General features: G+C 43.4%; 1 protein-coding gene, 1 long non-coding RNA gene and 1 pseudogene across 6 annotated transcripts in view; 2 read left to right on the forward strand and 1 right to left on the reverse strand.

Annotated features, from left to right (window-relative positions):
• The first annotated feature begins 785 nt into the window (after positions 1–785).
• Positions 786–1,391, forward strand: LOC117349826 (annotated as a pseudogene).
• A 2,989-nt stretch (positions 1,392–4,380) lies between these two features.
• The window catches only part of BRD4 (bromodomain containing 4), a 180,788-nt gene continuing 159,663 nt past the window's right edge, over positions 4,381–25,505 (forward strand). For 2 of the 5 annotated variants that reach the window (XM_033925117.1, XM_033925120.1), the window contains exon 1: positions 4,381–4,870. The gene's annotated coding sequence lies outside the window, so the exon portion shown is untranslated. Of the gene's footprint in view, positions 4,871–17,382; positions 17,580–17,730; positions 17,858–25,505 lie in introns of those variants that run through there. The other 3 variants (XM_033925118.1, XM_033925121.1, XM_033925122.1) reach the window with 2 other exon arrangements.
• LOC117350661 lies at positions 13,597–17,331 on the reverse strand. The gene is made up of 3 exons (XR_004537278.1): positions 17,045–17,331; positions 15,502–15,596; positions 13,597–13,729 (listed from the first exon to the last, which is right to left on the reverse strand). It is a non-coding gene; the product is annotated as an uncharacterized LOC117350661 (long non-coding RNA).

A 25,505-nucleotide genomic window follows, 5' to 3' on the forward strand; every position in this document is an offset into this window, starting at 1 on the left:
TCCAGTCTGCCAACAGGTAAGTTGTTTTTCCCCCTCCCCTCCCCCCCAAGATATTTCCGCTGTGTATGTCTGTTAACCATTTTATGCATAGCTCAGGTCTGGCTTCCATTACGTGAGTGCTGGATATTTTGGATCCTGTCACAGTGTTACAGACTGAACTTTGCTTTCCTTCTAGTCCTCCCTGTTTACTGCAAAGCGTCCACATCACTGTTTTTCCCTACTAAAAAAGGAACTACAGTCCCTCTTTCAGACTCAAGTAATCTAACCACTAGGATACTCTTCCATGGTGCCTCTTCATGAATGGGGACAGGACTTCTAGTCATTGTACTTCTAATCACCAAGAAACGAGATGGTTTTTGGTCAATATTAGATTTGTTGAAACTGAATGGGTCTTTGTTAAAAAAAATTATGTCCACCATCTTATGCTGCATTTTCAGAATGACTGGTTAGTTTCTCTGGATCTAAATGATGCTTACACCCATATTTTCAGCCACCCCGTCACTGGAAGTTCCTTATTCATATTTAAAAATCTGTGTTACCGGAACAGTATGCTTTGGCACTGGAGTTTTTATAAAACGTTTATTGGTGACAGTAGCAGAGTATGCTCAGTGTTTATGAAGCTGATGGACTAAAGCCGCCAGTACATCCTGATGCTGTTGCTGGAGAGAAAAGGGAGATCAGAAGCTGTAAAGATGACCCCACCCCTTTCAGTTTAGGTCCCGGATGTGCGAATTAGTTGGCGAGATAAAGCGACGGACTGCGGGAGACGCTGTAGTTTGAATTTGATGGAAATAATTTTCCACCGTATCTTCTATTTCCTGGAGCCGAGGTTGTTTGTGAGGTTGAAGCGTTGTAAAGCTGCTGGAGGGAAGGCAGGAAAGCATTCTGGAAAGACAAAGACCAAAGCGGTTCCCGCTCGCAGAGAGCCGGCCTGCAGTTCCCCGTGGGCCGTATTCATAGGCACTTGAAGTCATGGACTACCAGCCACGGACGTGTGGGGGCTACGGCGGCAGTATACAGCACTGCCATCCTGGAGAATCTCATGGCTGAGGTTCTTGAGCTAGCAGGAAATGCATCAAAAGACCTTAAAGTGAAGTGTATTACTCCTTGCCATTTGCAGCTTGCTATTCAAGGTGATGAAGAATTGGATTCCCTCATTAAGGCAACAATTGTTGGTGGTGGTGGTTATTTCACACATAAGTCATTGATTGGCAAGAAAGGACAGCAGAAGACAGTTGCTGGATTTTTTTTATTCGAAGATTACATTTACAGATGCCCAGTGTCAGTGATTCTAGTGGCCTGCCTCCAAAACACAGCTTTTGCCTTTGTAATTGATTCTGAAAAGTTGATGTTTGGTTATCTAGCATCCAAATTCATGGCTTAAAAAGTTTAACCTGTATTGTTTGTTTGTGGCTTCAAAGAAGCTGTTCTCTACATAAGAAAATATGAAACATGCATCAAGGAAAATCAGAAATTGTATGGAAAAAATCCAAAATTGATTTGATAGGGATTGATGATGTTGGTTGGAAAGGACAGGGCCATTTTCAATAAATGAGCATTGGATCTGCTACTCTGATCATGAAACGCACAGGAAAAATGGTGTGGCATTCATCCTCAACAATTATCTTTCAAAGACAGTACTAAAGTACAATGTTGTTAGTGACAGTCATGTCGATCCATCTACAGGGAAAGCTGATCAATGTTGCCTTGATACAAGTATATGCTCTGACAGATGCAGAAGATGAGGCTATAGAATTGTTCTATGAACAAAATGTGTAATAGAACAAATGCTGAAACAAGATATACCTGATCATTATGGGGCCCAGTCCAAAAGTAGAAAGTACACCTGAAGAAACAGTAGTTGGAAAACACGCCATAGGCGAAAGAAATGAAGCTGCTGATAACAGTACAGTTTGGCAAAATGAACCAGTTGTCAATCATCAATACACATTTCCAACATCACTAATGTCACCAGTACACATGGATCTCTAAATGGCATGTATTGAAATCAAACTGACTAAATCTGCATTGGACAGAGCAGGAAATATGAAGTTTTGACTGCAAGGACGAAACCAGGAGCTGATTGTGGAAGTGACCACAAACTTTTCACATGTAAGATCAACTGAAAGCTTCACAAGAAGATCATTAGAGTCTGAAAATATGACATTGAAAATATATCAGATTATTGGATTAAACTAAACAACAGATTTGCATGTCTTGAGAAAGGAGAGAGAGAACCTGAAGCATTATAGAATGATATAAAAAGCTAAAACAACATTCCAGAAGCGAAAGCCCAGAAATCACCTTGAGTCTCAGAAGAAACCAGAAAAGTATCAGAGCAAAGAAGACAAGCACAACTTTCTGGTGATGGAGAAAAGGTATTGCAAATGCAGTGTTTCATTGTCAAGTTTGGCAAGACAAAAAAAAAATAGCTAAAGGCTATTTGTCAGAAAACTGACTCAGCCTGTAAACAGAAAACCCAGATGAGTGCATCAGGATCATAAGAGATTGCGACAAAAATTTCAACCTTGATTCGGGATGATTAAAAGAGGCCAATGGAATTATAATGAAAGACCCAGAAAGCATTAAAAAGAGATGGAAAGACTACAGTACAGTGGTATCTTGGTTTACGAGTGTTTTGCAAGACGAGTAAAACATTTGCAAACTTGGTGCCTCGTAAACCGAACTTGCCTCGCTGTACGAGCGCCTGCGATCCTACATCCCCCCTCGAGCACGGCAATGACATCCCTTACCCCCTTACTCACATCCCCCCCCCCCGAGCACATCAATGACACTTCTTTTACCCCGACTTGGCACTAGTGCCGGTGCCCGAAGATCCTCCCTCTTCTGGCGCGGCCTGGGCTGGTTGGTGCGTTGGAGATCCTCCCTTCCCCACCTTGAGGAATTCGACGCTGCTCCATGCCCCTCCCCGCGATCCAGCTTCCCCTCCCCGTGAACTGGCATCCTCCCCCCCCCAAGCATGTCAATGACACTTCCTTTACCCCGACTTGGCACCAGTGCCCGAAGATCCTCCCTCTTCTGGCAGGGCCTGGGCTGGGCGGTGCGTTGAAGATCCTCCCTCTTCTGGGCTGGGCTGGCTTTAAGCATTTGCACATGCTCAAAGCCTGGTCTCGCTCTTAATCTCAGAGAGAGCGAGACCAGAAGGCTTTGAGCATGCGCAAATGCTCAAAGCCAGTCCAGACCGGAAGAGAGAGGATCTCCAATGCACCGCCCAGCCCAGGCCGCGCCAGAAGAAGGAGGATCTTCGGGCACTGGTGCCAAGTCGGGGTAAAAGAAGTGTCATTGATGTGCTCGGAGGGGGGGGGGGTTTGGAGCAGCGTTGGATTCCTCAAGGGGGGGGGGGAATGGAGCAGTGCCGGTAGCCTCGGGAGGGGGGAGGAGGTGGAACCAATCAAAGTGAGTTTCCCTTACTTCCTATGGGGAAACTTGCTTTGATATACGAACAATTTGCTTTACGAGCATGCTTCTGGAATGAATTATGCTTGTAAACCAAGGTTCCACTGTATATGGAAAATTTATAGAAATAGGTAATGAAGATAACATGGGGCAATTGAACTGGAAGCTGACACCAATGAAGTACCAGATATTTTAAAAGAAATCATAGCAGTAATTAAAGCTTTAATGGAAAATAGTCACATGATCTTGATGGTATTCCAATTGAATTAAAGACGCAGAAAGTGCTATCATAGCCCTCATTTGGTTGTGCCAACTTCTTGGAGATCAGTGTTGATGCCAAGGATTCTTAACAACTACAGATGGTTTGTATTAATTCTATAAACCAGCAAAATATTGCTATAACTAATACAATGAAGGCTACAATCAAAAGTTGAGCAAGGAGTGGGTGAAATGTAGCCTGGCTTCAGCGAATATTAAGGAACAACTTTAAACAGAGAAGCAACTACTAATCTATTTCATCATGGACCACAGTACACCACTTCTTAATCTGCCACATTATTCTATAGGCCAAACTTCTATCCTGTGCTGTTACTGGCTGCAGCTTTGCTAGAAGCCACCGTGATTCATGCTATGTGTACTGACATTTCTAGCTATGTCATTTCCTGCTGTCTGACATCACAACTCCCTATAACATGACATCATCTGTGATAAAACCATGACCTATCACCTGTGCCGTGGCATTCTAGCCGAAGCCACCTTTTGTTCTCTGTGATCTAATTGGCCAACGCGTTCCAAGTTCTGTAACTATCATCGGCCGAAGGGGTCGGCCAATAGGTTCATCCGCGCGAGAATAAAATCCCGCCCTTTCCGCGAGGGCGGTGGGAGGAGTTACGTCACATTCTCATCCTCACCCCCCCTATTTCCCAACCAGGAAAGCGCGTGCGCGGGAGAAAGGGAACAATCCCAGAGGATCATCGCATTGGACCGATTACAATTTCTCTCAGCCCCTTTCCGAGCGACGTCTTGCGTGCGTGTGACGTCAGAGACCGTGGCAGACGGGAGCAGTTCGTCCTGCGCTTGGGGTGCGAAAGGTCCGTGCGTGCACACCGACGCGGAAAAAAAGAGAGAAACCCCGTCGTCTCCCCTCCCTATCCCCCCTCTTTTTTGTGTGTGGCAAATTCCTCTTTGCGGCTGGATTACGAGGATCTGGGAGAAACCACCGTCGCGCCCGGGGGAGGGCGGTTGCTGACGGGTAGAGACGCGGAAGAGAGAGAGCGAGAGCCGGAGTGGAGTCGGTTTCTCTCTCGGCGGCGATATCATTTTTTAATTTCGGTTGACGGTTTCTCTCGTCCCCTCCTTCCCGCCCGTCGCCCTGCGGGTGTGGAGGAGGAAGCGACGGAAGGGGACGTCGGTTGCCGGGACGGAGCCTCGACGACGCCGAGGCCCACCACAGGTAAGAGGCGAGGCCGCGGCCTGCGCTCCGGGCTCTTTGCCTGGCCCGCGGCATCGTCCGTGCGTTGGAGGCGAGGGGAGGCGAGGGGCAGGGGCTGCAAGAGAGGTCGCATTCTCCTCAGCATCCTCCCTCCTCCCTCCCGGAGGGGAGTGGAGCCTGCATTGCGCACACGGGTCCTGCTCTGCGGAGGGGGGGGGAGGAGGGCAGTCATCGCTGCCCTGCTTTAGGTGGGTGGGACGCTGTGACTTCTCTGCCTTCTGTGGTGCGGAAGTCACCGGCTGAGGGGCTGCTCTTCACCGTTAGCCGACGGGGTGGGGTGGGGCGGGGAGGGGAGGGGTGGGTGCGCGCGCGCTCGCTCGCTCCTCGCGCTCCTTCCGCCTCTTAGGCTTGGGCTCGGCTGTCAGCGGGGACGCACGTTACGCACTCCATAGCGTCCCTGCCCCTCCCCAAGTTAAAGCTTCCTCCACGCTCCTCCTGTCTGATGAGGGGAAGAGAGACTTGCTATACGGCTAAATTAATGCCCAAATGATCCTGGGCTCCATGGTGCCTTGCACAGTGTATACACATTTATTCACGTGTGCATGTTGTATTTGATATATTACAGTAGGTATGATTGTATGTATGTGTGTATATATACACATACATGCAATCATGCTTATTTCTGGTTAGATTATGATTGTGTGTGTATATATATATATATATATATATATATATACACACACACATATATGCAATCATGCTTATTTCTGGTTAGGTGACAGTGCAGAATGTGGGGACTTTGCTATACTGCTAAATTAATGCCCAAATGACCCTGGTCTCCACAGTGCCTTACACAGTGTACACACATTTTTATTAAAATTTTGATAAAATGCCAATCATAAATTTTAAGGGTTGTACAATAAAATTAAATGGGGAAACTATCAAGAGGCTAATTAAAAACAATACAGACGTAACTTACATATGATTGGCGTTTTATCAAAATTTTAATAAACTTGGAAACTATTCATGTGTGTATGTTGTATTTGTGTGTGTGTGTATATATATATATATATATATATATACACATATATATACACACACACACACTCACTATGTGTGGATACATTTACTTTGCTTTTTTCTGGCTAGGTGGCAATGCAGAATCGAGGTGGGCCAGGTTGCCCTACTATTTGTGCCTGCTGAAACTGTGCACTTTTTTTTGGTAGAGCTGATTCAGATAGTTTATTCAGAGGAATTGTTCAGTATGTGTAGAATATACATTTAAGTGCAAGCTCTTTCTGTTATGCTGAGCCAAGAGCTGGCAGTATTGCAATATTTGTTGAACAAGCTTTGATATAAAACAAAAAAAAAAAAAACCAACAACCTTGAATTTATTTTTTAATGTGATCATCAGAGAGTTGTAAAGCTAGTTCAAGGGCCCCAGTAGAACAAAAGTGCAGATAGTGTGATGGTTGCTCACAATGCAGAAAAATTAATATAAGGCTTCTAGGAACCCCTTTACTAAAGTGAGCTGAAATGTGGGTTTAAAAATTCTGAAGGGGAACTTTCCCTAAACCCAGATTTAATTTTTCAGGTTTTGTGCTAATGTTGCCATTATCATGCAAGCCCTATAAAGAATTACTATTAAATGCAGTAAAGTCAGTGATCATCAATAAACCTGTTTTCACAGCTTTAGCGACGATCACTTTTACCGACCCTGATTTACTGTGTGTTTTTCTCCTCGATCGCCCATTTTCTGATCCGGCCATGCAAATTAGCTGAAACCCATGCAAAGTAGTCAAGCGACTGATGCACTAATAGCTTGGCTATGCAAAAAAAAAAAAAAAAATTTAACAGATTTTAGCGATTGGAGAAAACCGACAGGTCTACCTGGATTTTTTTTCATTGGCAAAGATATTTTGCATGTGTTATATGTGAGGCATGGTGCACTGAGGAGAAGGCTTATCTTTTTCGATGAGCAGGCCTCTGAGCTGGAGGGAGCATTCTTCCCTCCAGCTTTCAATGTCTACCAAAGGTTTGGGGGAGCTTCTGGTGGCAGGAGGGAGTAGGCATCCTCCTGCTCTTTTTTTTCCCCCCCAGGAGGTAGGGGATGGTTCGAGAGGGTTCTGTGGACATCCCTCCTGCCAATTTTCTATCGGGGGTGGGGAGCATCCGTCCTGCCATTTTCACTACTGCGGGGCATGGGGGGTGGGTTGGTTGATTCCCTGTGCCGGGATGTCAGGGAGGGCTTTTTTTCTTTTTATGGAGCAGATATTGTGCTGTCCATTAAAAAAAGAGAAAAAAAGGTTTCCTGCCCCGAGCAGTTGAGTGGTAGGAGGCTGCTATCCGGGCTTTCCCTGCCCTCTCAGGCTTCCCTTTGTTGGCTTTGCACATGTGTGAGAGTCATATACCAATCAATTGGACGAGAGATGGAGATTACAACGAACCTTCGCTTGAATCATTTGCATGCAATCTTTTTGGTACATCTTCCACAGTGGGCCAGAGAATCAGCCAACAGTGATCCAGTTGGTATTGGCGATCATGTTTAGTGCATCCAGGCTTTAATGCAACATTTACCACCTGCTATTTGGGAAGTGATAAGTGCTCCTAGGTTAAATATGTATTACCCAGTTAGCATGTGGTAATCAGAATGTGCTAGCCAGATAGCACAGCAATGCCCATTTGCTTTGCATATGAAGCCCTACCCACAAAAATGTAAACAATAGTTAATGCATGTTTAGCATGTGAAAAAAAGGCAAAATATTGCAATGCATTTTAGTGTGTTTTGTGATAACCTGTTTTCCCATGCTAATGCTACATTAATGCCTTTTAGTAAAAGGACCTCTTAGCTATCCCCCCCCCCCCCCAGTGCAGAGATGCACTCAGCATTAGTCTTCTGTGCACAACACCAAGTCTTAGGAGGCATGGAAGAGCTAGTTTGTTCTTCTTCAGTAGTGTCTGTGAGGATTTTTTTTAACTGATAAATTTTATTGCAAAATAGACCACAAATACAAGCAAGAAATGTTATATCATTTCCAATGGACAAGGCATGTGGATTCTTCAATGTGCCTGATCCTGTTTGTGAGGATTTAATTCCTGTTCTTTTTCCTGTAAGCATCTGGGACATGCTGACTTTTTTCATGGCCTTCATGAAGAATATAGTTAAACAGGATGAGACCTTTCTATGTAAAGGACAGCTACAGCTGCATATAGATCTGAGCAGAAATAAATTGTGTAGGTACACACACTTCTGTGCATATGCTGTTTATAAAATGTTTTGTGATGCTGATATTTATGCATAAATAGCATTCCAGCACATGCCCAGATGTGTGCCAGATATGTTTTTCTGCTCAGACTTGACACATCACTGTGTTCTTAGTACAGAACCTATTTCACATGCACCTAATGTACTCTCCCTGACTAGCATCCAAATTTTACACAGGTCCTATTTGTATATCTTCTTACTGCATTGGTGAGCAAAAATTGGATATTAAACTTATGTTAGATAGTTAACTAATGGATCTATTGGGAGTGGTGACCAAGGGCAGGGTCAAATACTGCAAACTATCATTGAATACATCAGACAGCTTCTGATAGTGTGTGCTCCCAGTTATGTCCTTTCCAGAGAACTACTGAGGTCTCACTGAAGGGATGGTTAAGGGCTCTAGTTGGAGGCTCTCTCACCAGCTGAGGAGGCCATTTCCCCAGAGGTCTGTCTCTTCTGGTGCAAATTGCTGAGCCACCTCATTTGATTCTGTGATTGAGGTCTCGCACATTACAGCATTGTCCCAGTCAGTGCTTTCAGGTGGGGAATCCATCTTTGAGGGCCTCTGGATACTACCTAAGGCCTTTCCATTGCATAGGGACCTTTCCCACATGCTACTGGTTGAATGGGAGCCCCAGGGCAACAGGCTTTTGGGTAGACTCTACCTGCTGGGCCTAACAAGGACCTAGACAAGTTTCTTTAGATTTCCAAGGTGATTTAATAAGTCAATTCTGGTGGAAGGGAGTTGATGTTGAAGGATGAGTACAACAGGAAGGGAAAGTAGCTCTTTAAGCAGTCCTTCACCTCAGCAATTGAGGTCCGGGTATTGGTGGGCTATAAGGCCCCATGCCTTGCTGCTCTGGGATCAGCAATTAACAGATTCCCTGAGGTGACCTTCCAGTTAGGAGATGCACATGAGATCACAGAGCATATCATTGGTAGTGGCCTTTAGGTGGATTTCCGCTGACTGAAGCAAACCAAAGTATTCCTGTCTCTAAATTTCTTTAAGACTCTTCTCCAATTGGAATCTTTCCTGGAGAACACTAATGCCCCACATCCACTCCAATTGGTATTTCACTGAAACCATAGCACAGCAGCTCTAATTGATTTTTCACAGTACCATCTGTTGTGCCTTTGACCAGCACCACTTGATTTTGTTTATTTTCTGGACTTCTCCTCCCCTTTTGACATAATTGACCACTTGTCTTCTTTTCTCTTGCCTTCATTCTTTAGGTATTAGGGGTACAGTTCTTTACTAACTTTCTGATTATCTCACCAACCATACTCTCCAGTTTTTCCATGAAGACTCCCCTCCCCTTTGTTTTCAGTTATTTCTGGGGTACTCCAGGGCTCTCTTTTGGTTCCCACCCTTTTAATATCTCTCCCCCCCCCTCCGTTCCAAGAGCAAGACTGTGTCCCCTTCTGCTATTCAGATGATATTCAGATCCTCTACCAGGTCACCAACCCCTCTGCTCGTCTTTCCACACTCGATATAATGCCTTCATATCCCTGCCCTGGCTTAAACACTACAAAACTTAAAGGCATTATTTTCCCCAGCCCCAGGTCGTCATCTCTCCTACCCTGCCTTTTTATTGACGATTATCTTTTTCCAATTTTGTTAAAATCTTAGGTGTAATTTTTGATTTGGGACTGATCTCTAAATCACAGATTGACTCGATGGTCCATTGCTTTCTTTGCACTTCACCATATCCTTGCTCTGCATAGTGTTCTATCTGTCTCATTCTATCGGGAGCCTATTCCATGCATCTACCACCCTTTCTGTAAAGTATTTTCTTAGATTACTCCTGAGCCTATCACCTCTTAACTACCGTGTTTCTCTGAAAATAAGCCCTAGTATCATTTTTGGGGTAGGTCTTAATATAAACCCTACCCCAAAATTAAGCCCTAGTCCAGGATTTGCCGGCAACTTTTCAATCTGGCTGGCCGCCCTCCCCTCCCAACGCGCAGCCGAACCCCTGCTGACCATCCTTCATTCCCCGCCGACCGCAAGCAAGCCCTATCTTCATCCGAAGCAGTGTCGGGTCGGCAACACTCTAAACTGGATGCTTGGCCTTGTCCGTTGGGGATTTCACTCTGCTGCGTTACTGATGATGTCATCAGAAACGCGGCCCCTTTATGCCAATTAGGTATTTTAACATTTCTCTCACTTTTCCTCCAAAGTATACATATTGAGATCTTTAAGTCTATATGCCTTATGATGAAGACCACTAATCATTTTAGTAGCCTGAATTTGCCTCCATGAAGACGGGATACTGGGCTAAATGGACCACAGGATACTGGGCTAGATGGACCTCTGGTCTGACCCAGTAAGGCTATTCTTATGTTCTTATCGCATATTATCTCTCCTAAGTCCTGCTCTTCTTTCTTGCACAAAAGTTCTTCACCCCTGCTAAACTGTACTGTTCCCTCAGGTTTTTGCAGCCCAAATGTATATGACCTTGCATTTCTTAGCATTCAATTTTAGCTGCCAAATTTCAGACCATTCTTCAAGCTTGCCGATTTTGGTATCATTTACAAAGTCAAATCTTACCTGACAGTCCTTTAGCAATATTGCTTACAATAATGTTAAAAAGAACAGACCCAAGAACCGAACCTTGAGGTACATTACTGGTAACATCCCTTTCCTCAGCGAGGTCTCCATTGACCACTACCCTCTATTGCCTTCTACTCAACTAGTCTGACATTTTGGGGCCTGTACTAAGGGCACTCAGTTCATTTATTAGATGCCTGTGTGGAACACTGTGAAAAGCTTTGCTAAAATGTAAATACACCACATCAAGCGCACTCCCTCTGTCCAATTCTCTGGTCACCCAGTCAAAGAAATTGATCAGATTTGTCTGACAAGATCTGCCTCTAGTGAATCCAAGTTGCCTCGGGCCCTGTAATCCACTGGATTCCAGAAATTTTACTATTCTCTGTTTTAAAAACATTTCTGTTAATTTGCTTACCACAGAAGTCAGACTTACTGGCCTGTAGTTCCCTACTTCTTCCTTACTTCCACTATTGTGGAGAGGGACCACATTTGCCCTTCTCCAGACCTCTGGTACCACTCCCGATTCTAGAGAAGCATTGAAAAAGTCATATAGTGGAGCCATCAGAACTTCCCTAAGTTCCTTCCATACCCTCAGATGTATGCCATCCAGTCCCATTGTTTTGTCCACCTTCTGTTTAGCTATCTCTTCACTAACGCAATCCTCTGAAAATTGATCAGGGTGTACCACACCTCCATCACTATTTGCGTTTGTCTTCTGTGGTCCTGCTCCTGCCGCTTCAGCTGTGAACATAGAACAGAAATATTTGTTAAGCAAAAGAGTTTAGGCAATATGGTCAAACTTACAGAGAGCCAAACGATGCAGAAAACAGAATAACTGCAGCTTGGCTGATTTTTAACAAAAATGAATTTGAATGTGTCATGCCCCTCTTGAGATCACTACATTGGCTTCCTATTCATTCAAGAGTCAAGTTCAAGTGTGCCTGCCTAGTTTTTAAAATATTTTATGGACAATAAGGACTCAGTTGTACCACTGCCTTTAGGTCTGCCAAGTCAGTGTCCGTAGATCTGCTGTTTATAAACTGTCTTTTCCATCGCTTAAAGGTGTTCAGTCAAATCTTCTGCTCTTGCTCTTTTCTATTTACCAATCTATGGAATGAATTACCCATCAGTTGCTGTCATCTTTCAAAAAAGATGAAAGACTTTCTTGTTTTCTGCTTTTTCAGATTTGTTTTTTTATATAGCATAATTCATATAAAGTTTTAAATTAATATATTGTGCAAAGTCCTAATGTAAATCATATCAAGTTCTCTTTTGCAAGAATGATTCAAAGGATTAAATTAAATTAACCGATGTGAATATAGTAGAGGCAGACCAAGTGTTGGTTTTAACTTTGGCAATGAAACCAGCCCAAAATTTGAATTCATCTGAAACTGAATCCACCCCCCTCCCCTCCAGGAATCAAAAGCGCTACCATCCGTAGGCCCACAGCGATTTAAGGGAGGTTCTATCTGGTTGCAGGAGGAGGGAGTGTGTGTATTTGGGAGTAGGGCTGGTTTTGATTTGTACAGAAACTGAAAAACCTGATTTCATTCTGCCTCTAGATTGTAGTGTGGGAGGGGGTGGACTCATGATTATACGTAAGGTTGATTGAGGAGGAGGGGGGGGCGGAAATCATACCGGTCCTGGAGTGCTGCAGTGAAAATGCTGCTTTAGGAGGCAATGCACAAAACTTGCTCATTTGCTGATATGGAGTTTGTGTGACATCTGCACAATAGATAAATGCAAATCCATGTGTAGGATGAAATAAATGTCAATGAAGCTATTAGCCAAAAAGTTTTTGACAAAGTTCCTCATGAAAGGCTCCTGAGAAAATTAAAATCATGGGATAGGAGGCAATGTTCAATTGTGGATTAAGAATTGGTTTTCAGACAGAAAACAAAGGGTAGGAGGGTTAAATGGCCATTTTTTGCAATGGAGGAGAGTAAATAGTGGAGTGCCACAAGGATCTATACTGGGACCGATACTATTTAACTAACTTATATTTATAAAAGATCTGGAATTTGGAACTACGAGTGAGGTGATTAAATTTGCAGATGACACTAAACTGTTCAAAGTTGTTAAAATGCATGCGGACTGTGAAAAACTGCAGGAAGACCTTAAAAATTGGAAGACTGTGTGTCCAAATGGCAGATGAAATTTAATGTGGACAAATGCAAAGTGATGCACATTGGGAAGATTAATCCAAATCATAGTTACCAGATGCTAGGGTTCAACTTGGGGGTTGGTGTTCAAGAAAAAGATCTGGGTGTCATCATGGACAAATGCTGAAACCTGCCACCCAATGTGCAGCCAAGAAAGCAAACAAGATGCTAGGAATTATTAGAAAAGGGATGGTAAACAAGACTAAGAATGTTATAATGCCTCTGTATCGCTCCATGGTGTGACCTCATCTTGAGTATTGCGTTCAGTTTTGGTTTCCTTATCTCAAAAAAGATATAGCGGCACTAGAAAAGGTTCAAAGCGCAGCAACCAAGATGATAAATGGGATGGAACTCCTCTCGTATGAGGAAAGACTAAAGAGGTTAGGGCTGTTCAGCTTAGAAAAGAGATGGCTGAGGGGAGACTTGATTGAAGTCTACAAAATCCTGAGTGGTGTAGAATGGGTAGAAGTGGATTTATTTTTTACTGCATCAATATTTACAAAGACTAAGGAACACTCAATGAAGTTATTTATTTTATGTATTTATATACCACTTATAGCCTAAGTGGTATTCAAGCATTAAAAACAGTAGGAGGAAATATTTTTTCATTCCGAGAATAGTTAAGCCCTGGAATGCGTTGCCAGAGAATGTGGTAAGAGCAATTAATGTAGCTGGTTTAAAAAAAGGTTTGGACAAGTTCCTGGAAGAAAAATCCATAAATTGCTGTTGAGACACACATGGGAGAAACCACTGCTTGCCTTGCATCGGTGGCATGGAATGCTGCTATTATTTGGGTTTTTGCCAGGTACTTGTGACCTGGATTGGCCTCCGTGAAGACGGGATAATGGGCTAGATGGACCATTGGTCTGCTGTTCTTATGCCTTGATGCAGGGAAGTGCCTGGAAGACATTAATGAGCACAGGACAGGAGCTTTAACTTCAGGTCAGAGGAGGTGTAGAAGGGTTAGTTTTATCTGAGGATTTAATGCCTATAACTTCTTTTTATTGTGTTCAACAACACAAAAAAATAACTATGTGGTTCAAAAGTATCATATACTAAACCAGTATTCTTCAACCTTTTTACATCTATGGACTGGTGGAAATAAAAGAATTATTTTGTGGACCGGCACCAGTCCGCAGACCAGCAGTTGAAGAGCACTGGGCTAAGTTGTGGCCAGATCCTGCCTATCTCCGCCCCAGACCCCACCCCCATAATAGTACTAATTGTAACACTATTTTTTTCTATTCATTCATATATATACACACAATATAATCTTATTAACAACACATAATGGTTAACCACAAAATTAAACTACACAAAGCACACTGTATGCTTCTCAACATTCATTCCTACCAGAACAGATTACCCCTATGCAAATATGGGACCACAAACTAAAATTATTAATATATTCAAACGAAACTCTAAGATTCAAGACTCTGCATGCAGTACAACCCCAGAGAAAAAGAAACAAGTACATTTCTTCCTGAACAGTGCAAAATATAGACAGCAGATGAAAATTCTCAAAATTGACATAATTTAATCACTAAATTGAAAATAAAATCATTCCCCCTACCTTTGTTGTCTCTCTCCCTCCATGTGCCATCCCTTCATCACGGCATTTGGGTGAGGGTGGGGGTCCTGCCCTCTCTTGTTTACAAAAAACACCTTGAGAAAGCCAGCTGTCTCTCTTCTCTTCCTCCCCCTCTGCAAGAAACATACCAGCGCTCCCACCTGGCCGTTTTATGCTGCCTGCGACTGGCTCCCTCTTCCTCACTGCCAGTCCGCGGCCGGAATGTGCCTCGGGCCTGAGGAGATGAGCGCACAAAGCCACATGCTGCTCCTCGCGCATCATCTGGAAACTTTTCCTGTGACATCAGAGAGAAGGCTGCTGGTTCAGGCATAGGATTCACTGCCGCCGCCCGCAGCTCTATGCACTGATCTCCTCAGGCCCGAGGCACGTTCCACCCGGGCAGGAAATTTCCGCGGATTGGCGGTTGAAGAACACTGTACTAAACCATATCAAAACCCATTGGTGAAAGAAATAGAGCTATAAGGTTTATTGTATTTTCTCTATAGAGCAGGGGTAGGGAACTCCGGTCCTCGAGAACCAAATTCCAGTCGGTTTTTCAGGATTTCCTCAATGAATATGCATTGAAAGCAGTGCATACAAATAGATCTCATGCATATTCATTGGGGAAATCCTGAAAACCCGACTGGAATACGGCTCTCGAGGACTGGAGTTCCCTACCCCTGCTATAGGGAATAAGAGCTTCAATGTGGAGCTATGTAGCCAATTAGGGTTGTAGTGTGAACAGATTCACTAGCTGAAACCCCTTCAATTTGTTTTATTTTATTATTTGCCTTTCCTTTTTATTGTTTATTTAATTAATTTAGTCTCTAAAAGACCTATTGTATGGTCCTGGTCATATAAAAATATATATTCTTTCTTCTGCATGTACGCACCAAGAGATTTTTCATGTGGTGTACTTTAATTATCTACCTTACAGATTATTTCTATACAGAATCAGCACAGTGTACAGTATTTCAAAGGTTATACCTTCCAATCCATTCTGTATAAGCAAGTGAAACAGTACAGTACTTATCTTGGGAAAAATCTGTTTCTTCAACTTGTTAGTTTCACAAGGTAAATCCCATGACTGTTTAACTTAACCTGTTGCTCCTTTTACTGGCTTTATTCCGACGCGGCCTGTGTTTCGCGGGGCCATATCTGCTTCCGCTGCATCAGGGAATTTTTGGGAACAGTATCTATGGTTCAAAAAATCTTTAGTTACCATCAATTCCAATATCTTATGTTGATTTACAAGCTTTCTTACCTTGTAATGGCTGTGCTGATTCTACATGCTGATTTTGATAAACAAGCTTTTTGTTGTGAGCATAACAATACCCACAGCTTGTTAAGACTGAAAGGCAGGTGACTTCTGCTCATAGTTGGACGCATGTGTGCTGGAATGATCTGTACATAAATGCTGTCATCTTAAAAAAAATTTATGCACAAAGTATTTTTTTGATGCTATTTACCTGCAGAATGACATTGTAACACATGCCCAGATGTGTGAGAGCACTGCACAAATGCTTGTATGCTCTTCAAATTTGCATATGGTTAAGTTATTGTATTGAGAAGTAAAACTTTTTTGTATTTGTGTTGGAAGCTGTGTGCTCTGGCATCAGTGTACAACTTTCAGCATTTGCTCCTTAGTGCATCAGACCCTATTGATTTGTTACACTTATTTAGACTATTGTGGCTGTCAGTACTTGTCCTAAACAAGACAAAAATTGTGGAAACCAACAATATAAAAACCTTCTTTATTATTTCTTCAGAAAAAGGCTTAAAACACTATCCACAAATTGTGTTCCAGGGACCCAACATGGGCCATGTTCAGTTAAAACACCTTCCTCAGGAGTATTTATGAATTATTTTAAGTTTTATTCCATTGTTTTTACTAAACTAAACTTTAGGTTTGTATACCGCATCTTCTCCACGGTCATAGAGCTCGGCACGGTTTACAGGACTAAGATAAAATGGAACTCCAAAGGATGGTTGTGGGTTGAGAGTAACAGAGAAAAAGGGGGGTTTTGGGTAACAGAGAGGGGGGGGTGTTACATTTTTGAGAAAAGCCAAGTTTATTTTTATTTTATTAACTGAATTCTATTGTTTAACGGTTCCTCCTTTCTATTCCTTTAGATATCATTTACATAGATGGTGCTCCTATCTATGAAATATTTGACCTGCTTCTCTCCTCCCTACTCTCTTCTAACCCCTTCGCCTAGAGCAGGGGTGTCCAACCTGCGGCCTCGTGAAGGATTTTGTGTGGCCCCGGTCGAGGGCGAAGCATTGTTTGCCGTCTTGCTGGCTCCCTCCTCTGTCTTGCTGCAGCGCCCCCCAGAAACATTTTTTTCGGCCAATGCGGCCCAGGGAAGCCAAAGGTTGGACACCTCTGGCCTAGAGCTTGTATAATAATAATAATAACAGCTTATATACCGCAATACCGTGAAGTTCTATGTGGTTTACAGAAGATTAGGCACAAATGGAAGAAATAAAATAAAAAATGATCAAATAGCCTTGCTAGGTAATCACTGCAGCATAAATGGTTTAAAAAAGAAAAACTCCAGGTGGGCTGAACAGGTTGGTCATCAAGTGGTTTTGGTACATTGGAACTTTTCTGTTTTGGGGGAAAATAAAGAGGATATCCTACCTCCGATTGGGGTCCTTAGGATGCCCAGTAGGCCACTTCAAGCTTTGTCAGGGACACCTTCGTTTGAAGGTGGAAGACTTGAGCACTTCTGTCCGCAAGCAGCGCATCCTCGGCTTGTTGCGCACTGACTCGGATTAGGGCGGGGAGCGGTGGCCGAGCCCTGCGCCTTTTGGCCGGATGCTGCGTTCTTGACGTAGTAGACGCTTGTCGCGCGAAGGTGCGCGAGAGGCGGGGCGGCGGGGTCTGGACGCAGCGCGCCTCTTTGCGTAAGTAGAAGGGGGTCGGACGCTACGCAATTGGCGCGCGCGCGCGCTGGGAGCCGGTCGGCGAGAGGAGGAAGCAGACTCGCCCGCCCCGAGCGGCCGGGGGAGGAGATCGGGCCCGACACTTCCTGCGGCCGCCATTTTGGAAGGGAGGAAGCGGATCTCCTGCGGGCGGCGGCGGCGGCCTTGCTTTCTCCGGGACTCCCTGCGGCGGGGGAGAGGGCAGGATGTGACGGGGCCGTTCATCCCCCCCCCCCGGGCCATTGGCTGAGGTGCGTCCCCGTCCGGGGCCCGCTGGGCCCGATTGCGAAATGCTTCGGGAGGCCACGGCGCTGCTCTCTTCTTGCTGCATGCATGTGTGCTTTTCCAGCCTTTTGGACTGCTTGCTTCTCGGCACTGTTTGAAGTCCGTAGGTTTCAGGCGTTGCAGATGCAGCTGTAATTTCCTTGCATTGCTCGATTCGTGTAGTGGCCTCTAAGACTTGTGGGTGATGCAATTGCACAGCAATCCTAATCTCTGAGAGCTCTCTGAACCAGCAACAGTTCTTCAGGTCTGTGGGAAAACCATAGGGATAAGGCAAAAAGAATTCCTTTTAAAACCAATTGGAGGGAAAAAATGTTTTCACTCAGAGAATAGTTAAGCTCTGGAACGCGTTGCCAGAGGATGTGGTAAGAGCGGATAGCGCAGCTGGTTTTAAGAAAAGTTTGGACAAGTTCCTGGAGGAAAAGTCCATAGTCTGTTATTGAGAAAGACATGGGGGAGCCACTGCTTGCCCTGGATTGGTAGCATGGAATATTGCTACACCTTGGGTTTTGGCCAGGTACTAGGGACCTGGATTGGCCACCGTGAGAACGGGCTACTTACTGGGCTTGATCTGACCCAGTAAAGCTATTCTTATGTTTAAACATGATAACTGCTTTTGTCTTGCAAGATTTGTGATGTGTTCCCAGGATGACTGTGCTTTGCTTGTACAGTATAATATTTACTGTGCTAGAATTTAGTCACCATCTCGTGACAGCTTTTTGTTAATAAATATTACAGGAACTGGAGCTAGAATATCCATTAGCATTGTTTCCATTATAAGGGAAAAAGGAAGAAAATAAATTAATAGAAGTTCTGCATTGTAGCTGTCAACTTAAGCTTTCCGCTTATTAAGCCTTAAGTTAGGGTCATGTTTCTATGTTGGTTGTAAACCCGATCCCAAAAAGGAATACATTACATAGGGAATGTACAGAGCTGTCTGTTGAATGAAATAAGCAGAACATGTTGAGCAGTCCTTGCTTATATGCATGGTACAAATAAAATTGACACATTTTCTGCCTGTATATGTATGGTGCTTCTGTAGTGCAACTTGCGCTGCATGCTGTATATACAATGCTAAAACAAACTATTGTGTAAAAAGGTTTGAGACGTCCATAAAACTGTCAGTTAAAGAAACTAGAGAGCACTACCCAAAAGTAGGAGAAGTTCAAAGCATTTATATTTGGACAGAGCTTAAAGCAAAAACAAATCCCAAGGAGCATATTCTTAGAGAGAACGCACTGCTTTTTCATATCAACAGCAGGGCTGGGCTACTGCTATTTGCAATGTCATGATTGTAGAGAGATGCCAAGAATTTTGTGGAATGGCAGTTTGCTGCAAAGATAATTTTAAATGATGGTTTAAAAATCATTGGATTGATGTTTATGTAATGACAAATTTAGCTTTAGGAAAGAACTGCAATAATGAGTTTATATAATGCAGAAGTAGTGGACTGTTTGTTGCTTCATTGCTTCCTGATTCAGTGGAATTTAAGTATGATGTGTTAAATTGTATGTTGTACAGAATTCCCGTAGGCATAATTCTAATAAGAAATTTCTGTTCAAAATATTTAAGAATTATGTGTTAAAATGTGATATTGATAGCCACACTAGCCCATAGGGGTTATCAGCCTTCATTTTTCATTGACTCTCTGTTTTTAGTTTTTGAATAATTTAAAATATAATGCAGAAAGTATGGACAATTAAATGTTAAAAAAAAAATTATTTGCAGTATTCTCCCACTTAGTGCCCAGATGCACTAAAGCCAGCTTTAACTGCTTTAGTGACGATCGCTTTTTTTCCAACCCAGTGCAGAAAACGGCTCGCTGGGTGGTTTTCTTCACGATCGCTCATTCCCCAATCCAACCATGCAAATAAGCTAATTAACATTGAAATGCCATGTAAACTAGTAGAGCGATTGATGCTCTTTCATGACTTTGTGCATCACATGATGTACCTAGGAAGGAAGGCCCTGCAGTTAAGATCGTCTGATCTTGAAAGAGGAGGGACCGTGCTTCCCTTCTCCTTCCAATGCAAAAAGGTACCGGGGGTGGGGTGGGGTAGGAGTGGGCTTCTCTCTTGCCAATTTTATTTTGTAGGGATCGGTACGGTAGGAGGAAGTGGGCATTCCTCCTGCCATTTTCTTGCTGCCGTGGGGGTCGGGTCATTTTGCAGTGGTGGTTCTTAGGGATGGCCGTCTTCGACAGGGAGGGGGATGCTCTTGTTTTTAAAAAAAAAAAAAATTTTCTGCCCTGAACAGCTGAGTGGCAGGAAGACTGCTTCCTTGTCATCAACCACAAAATACACTCCAAAAAGCTGCCAAAAACCTAAACTAGTAACAACAACAAAGGCAGAAATAGTCACACCAAGGTTCACTAAGGGGGCGCTCAAGACCAAAACTGTGCACACCACGCAAACCGTGTATAAACTATCATGGATAATACCAGATTAAAGGTTGCTCTCAGTGTGAACAAGCAGCGATAGGAGTCCAGCTCCAACACTTCACGAATTAGGTAGAGGTAATATACCCGCACACCATCATTGAGCACCCTGGGTTTCACCTGTTAACTCCCCTGTTTTGATTTATTGGTTTAGATTGGTGGATATTTTCACTTTGATTTACAGTACACCCAGGGTGCTCAATGATGGTGTGCGGGTGGGGGTATATTACCTCTACCTAATTCGTGAAGTGTTGGAGCTGGACTCCTATCGCTGCTTGTTCATATTGAGAGCACCCTTTAATTTGGTATTATCCATGATAGTTTGTACATGGTTTGCGTGGTGTGCACAGTTTTGGTCCTGAGCGCCCCCTTAGTGAACCTTGGTGTGACTATTTCTGCCTTTGTTGTTGTTCCTTGTCATCAACAGCAGATGAATCCAGAGACTAGTGGGATTACGTCCATCAACCAGCAGGTGGAGATAGAGAGAACTGAATTATCCTCAGCCTTCTTGGATGCACAGCTTCCTGGCCAACCAGTATTCTCTATCTCCCACAGACTGATGGATGGGTTCTTCACAGCTCCTGGCTTCTGCTTGTGGATTTCGGCCCAGGCCTGGATATTTCAAGATGAGGGGTGTGCTTTAGGGGTTACACCTGGGCCCCCCCAGGTCCCTGCCTCACCCTCTTCTGGGATACACCTGTTTACCGCAGGTCCCTTTCCCTATTTGCCGTTGTGACTTGGTTACTTCTCCTTTCCCACATTAAAAAACAAAACAACCACACAGTCACTTGTGAGGAGTACCGGCTTTCCACAGTGGTTTTCATCCTCAAGAGCTTGATCTCCCTTGCTTCTTCCAGCATATGTTCCTGCTCCTTCGGTTGCCCGTCGTTGTTGATGTCGGGTGAGTGTTTCTTTCCTTTCGCGGGGTCCGGTTTTCGGTATGGTAGCATTTTGGGCTCCTGCAGGTGCTGGCAAGGGGCTTGGTTGAGCGGTCTAACCCAGCTTTGCCGTAATTCAGGCAGGAAGGCTGCTTTTTGGGGTTCCCTTACCGGCTCTGCACATGTGTGAGAGTCGCTCTCACAGTACTCAGTCGGAGGCTGAGTGGGGGCTTACGATAAACATCCACGCGAATCATTTGCATGCAAACTGTTTAGTGCATCGGCCAAAAAATCGTGTCGGAGGGACCCATGTGGTCTTTCTGATCCTCTTTAGTGCATCTAGGCCTTAGTTCTTTCTCGCCTCCCTGTCCCGCAATGTGTTCTTTATATCCTCAAACCTGCTTCCTCTTAGATTATTAGACGTGTTAACTGTAACTGACTATGTGGTTTTAAATCCATATCTTGCTAAAGGCCATAGAGGGGAAAATATCCAGCATGCTTTTTTCTTGGTTTTGGGTTTGTTTGTTGTTTTTTTATGGGGGGGGGTTCATTTTGATCCACGCTTTCCTTCTCCTTTGAATTTCCTGTTAGAATTAAGACTAGAATCCTTCACCTTTATTTGTACAAGCTGGGTTTGCGGTGCACCCCTGACATCTAGGCCAACAATTGAAGTAACAGTACTTTGATTCCTTCAAGAAGCCTATTAGTATATAGAACCTGAGTCTGGTTGCTAAATGGTGTTGAACAGTGGCTCAAACTGTTTGCCTGGGAGCTGAACAATATCCTGGTCTCCTACAGACTTGGTGAAGGAGAAACTTGGGGGCAGATGCAGAAAACGACTGAGAGTTGGACCCTTGGGTTTAATGCACTGAGCGATAGAGTGGTCTCCAACCTTTTTCTTGTAAAGAGCCGCAATGTGAATAGGAGAGAACTTTGAAGGCCACCTAAAAATTTCATGCTTACTCATACTACTAATTTTTTTAATTGTCTTAACTTGCTTGTTCAGACTAAGTATATTAAGCATTACAAAATAAACATAAATAAGACATTATCCCATTTATAACTATTAAGATGGAATTTCTGAAACAAAACAGTTTTAAGTGCTTTTTTTTTTTTTTTTTTTTTAAAGGTAATTACTATAGATCATATTTGAATTGGCAAGATTGACCATGCAGAGGCAGCCTGATAAGGAAAGGAGATAGTGAACAATCTTTTAGATACAATTCCCTTTAAACTGAGAAATTGTAATGTTAAAGTTTTCTGATCATTATAATATTGTCCAATCAGTGGCCTGCAAATTAAAATAGTCGTGTATATATATATATATATAGTGGGGTCAAGCCATTTTAAACACTGAACAGCATAGCTTAAACATGACTCTATCTTCGATTGGTAACCAGTGTAAAGCTACATAAGGAGGTGCCTTTTTAATTTATAAATTAATTGAACAGCTGAATTCTGTATTGTCTGTAAATGAGTAGATACTTAGTAATTCCTAGATAAACCATGTTGCAGTGATCTAATTTGCTTAAAATTAGTGCTTATTAAACATGAAATATTGATTCTTAACTTTGACTTGTTAACTGTAATGGATATCGTTGAGTTATCTGTGTCTGCATATTGTTTACCATTGTAGCAAATTGTGGTTCATAACTTGTCTTGCACATTCATAATAGACTTAAAAGATTGTTTGTATTTAGTCTTTTCCTCAATTTGAACTTTAAAGTGTTTTCCTTATCATCAGCAGCAGATGACTCTAGAGGCGGAAAAAGCACAGAGCTGAGTTCCATCGTATAAACGATGGTCTGCTCACTGGTAGTTTAGTATTCTCTGTCTCCGCAGGTGGAGGGATGGCCTCTCCTGTTACTGGTTTCATTTCCTGTTAGGCGTGGACTGGAAGCGGTTGCTCAGTTTGGGCTAGCTTGGCTGCTGTCACGGTTGAGTGTAGGGATTAGGTTGCCTGGGGGCCTATTCAAGGGCATAACTGTGGTGCCAGTTCCCTGCCCTTCCCCTGGAATCACATATTGTTTAGTCCTGCACTCCTATCTCCCTCCTCACATTAATATATATATATATATATATATATGTATGTATTTCAGTGCTGGGATGGGAAACAATTTGGAAGTACACAGTGAATATATCGGGTGCCCCCTGCTGTCACGGCTGTTTCAGGACTTAATTTATTTAATTTCTTTGTTTTGATGCTTGCAGAGGAATCGGTGAACTCCCTCTTTCCCCTTCTCGCGGCGTGTCAACCAAGTCAGTGTTCACTAGTTGAGATAGCCAGGTCACAAAGTGTGTGCAAACGGTAGTATGAATTTTGGCAGGAAGCCATCACGGAGCACCTTGCCTGTTGCTGGACTTCCTTCAGCAGATTGGGACCTTAGCAGTGTTGGTGGAGGCCTTACTGATCCTGTCCTGAGGGGTGGGGGTCACAGTTTGGTGGTGGCATGCCTTCCCTCCACGTCGGTGTCGGACTGGGCGGCAGCTTCTGTATAGTCATTGTTGGTTCCGCACCCGGGGCAGCAAAGGTCTACTTCCTGCCTTTTCTCCTCCTCCAGAACTCTAAAATTGCTATTTTAAAATTTTTTTTGATTTAGCAAATTTTCTGGTGGCAGCCATCTTGGATTTTTAGCGATCTATTTTAAACTTCCTTTCTTTGACTCAAAAAGACTCATTTTGCCTAGCGTTCACCTCTCAAGGATGCCACAGGCCTTTCTAGCCCTAGCTCCTGCATTTCTTTTGCAGATTTACCAGTTGAGGAGCGGCTGGCGAGAGGATGAGCCAGGAGGCGCTTTGGGTTCAGCTCCTATTCAGTTCTCCAAGGCCTTAGAACCCCAGAAATCCTGGAAGATCCGGTCTAAGGGGAAGAGATCCTTCTCAGAAGGTCTGAGCAGCAAAGGGGCGAAACACAAGCGCGTGGTGGTATATGAAACCCCTATTCTCCAGTTTGGTGTCATACAAGGAGCCTCTGGTCCCCCAATGCAGGGTTTTTTTGATTTTGTCAGCCTTTTATGGAAAACCTACTTGACAAGACCGGGAAGCATTATTCTGCCTGCAGGTGCACCAGCCCCACCTCAGGGGATCCTTCTCCCAAGCAGGTGTGTCCACCTCATACCATGCCGGATCCTAATGTCAGTGACCATCTGGAGCAGAACTGGGATGATTGGCAGTCCCTTTCTATGCTTTTATTGTCACATGGCTCTTCGGCATCTGTGGATGATTTGTTATCTCTGACAGGGTCCAGTAACCAGAAGGCAGGAGTGGCAGTGTTGATCCCTCAATGTGTCACCTTTTCAAATGAGTTTTTGTTTCCCGTGTAATTTCTGACACCCTCTCTATGTTGAAGTTCAATTCCCAGCAACACTCCACCTCACAGTGCAGTTATGTGTGGCACTACTGTACAGACAACCTTTTTTCCTGCTCATTTAGACATTGCCTCCTTAGTCACTGACCAGTGGGAGTCACCTGAAAGCTCTCTGAAGGTGGCCAAAGTTATGTCTAGGCTCTCTTTTGGCTCCAGATTTCTAGCAGCTGTTTGCACAGCCTAAGGTGGATTCTGCAGTAGCGCAAGTGATCAAGCGCATCTCCCTTCCTAGTGAGGGTGGAGTGATGCTGAAGAACGCTCAGGACTGTAAGGTAGACATTGTCCTTAAAAGACAATTTGAAACACTGGGCTTTGGGTATCAAAGCTGCAGCAGATGCCTCCTTTGTGGCATGGGCCTGTCATACAAGATTGTGGCATAGTCCCTTGCAGCTTGGGGATGCCTGCCCCCACATGTTTAAGGAGGGATTATGTGGCCGATGCTCTTTGACATCATCTGAGTTCTGAGTAAAGTAGCAGCTTTCTCCATTTTTGCCCGCTGAAAGTTTTCTTGGCCCTCTCCAGATCAGTTCCTCGACTCCCCAGCCACACGGCCGGAGAAGGGGGCCAGAGTCCGAGCAGCAGTGCAAAAACTTTTGGGCATCCTTCTTCAGGAACTGGTTCTATGGCATGAATCAGGCTCAGGTAGATACTCTTTATACTTCATAGTGCCAAAGAAAGGCACAGAAGATTTTTTTTTAATTCTTTATTCATTTTTCATCTTACAGCAAATATATATATTAAACATTTATCAATAAATACATCATTTGAAATTTTATAATTTATGACACTAATAGATAAAAATTTTATCCCATCCCTCCCTCACTTTCAACCTAACATTCAATCAAATATATCACATCAATAAACTTTCCTAATGATCTAATCATTTAATAAATTTAAATTCCCCCCTCCCATCCCTTCTATCTTAATATTGTATTTATAATTTAAAATGATGTCTAGTCATTGCAATAATTTGTTAATGGTCCCCATATCTCTTTAAATTTATTAAAATTCCCTTTTTGCACAGCTATTGTTCTCTCCATTTTGTAAATGTGACATACTGAATTCCACCAGAAGTTATAATTGAGTCTATTCTAATTTTTCCAATTACTTGTGATCTGTTGTTTGGTGACTCCTGTCATAATCATTAAAAGTTTATTATTCCTTGATGAAATTTGGCTTTTTGTTCTCATTGACATACCGAATAAAATCGTAT

This window comes from Geotrypetes seraphini, chromosome 16, assembly GCF_902459505.1.
Source record: "Geotrypetes seraphini chromosome 16, aGeoSer1.1, whole genome shotgun sequence".
NCBI lineage: Eukaryota > Metazoa > Chordata > Amphibia > Gymnophiona > Dermophiidae > Geotrypetes > Geotrypetes seraphini.